General features: G+C 67.3%; 1 protein-coding gene across 1 annotated transcript in view; it reads left to right on the top strand.

Moving 5' to 3' along the window:
* LOC103924848 (scavenger receptor class F member 1-like) overlaps nt 1-300 on the top strand; it is a gene marked incomplete at its 5' end in the record, with an annotated part of 10,160 nt that overhangs the window by 3,426 nt on the left and 6,434 nt on the right.

Genomic DNA, 300 nt, shown 5'->3' with positions numbered 1-300 from the left:
AGCAGTGCTTCCCGGCTCCTCTTCTGGCATTTTTGAGCGTGGCATGGCAGCTCTGGCCGCTTCCCCCTGCTGTGGTGATGGCGAAGCTGCAGCGTGGGCAGCCTTCCTGCAAACCCACCAGGATGCTCGGCCATGGGGTGCCCGCCTGGCACGGGGCGGCTCGGCACCTCTGGGCATTTCTGCCCATCGGCCACCCTTTTGTTGCGCCCGTGGTTTAACTACGGGGGTCCGCACAGCCCGTGCCCCCGCTCCCCACCTCTCCACGCTGCTCAGCGTGGTGGGGGTCTGCACCCGCTTCCC

Source organism: Pygoscelis adeliae, unplaced genomic scaffold (assembly GCF_000699105.1).
Source record: "Pygoscelis adeliae isolate BGI_AS28 unplaced genomic scaffold, ASM69910v1 Scaffold331, whole genome shotgun sequence".
In the NCBI taxonomy this organism is placed as follows: Eukaryota; Metazoa; Chordata; class Aves; order Sphenisciformes; family Spheniscidae; genus Pygoscelis; species Pygoscelis adeliae.
This window is presented reverse-complemented; position numbering and strand designations above follow the sequence as displayed.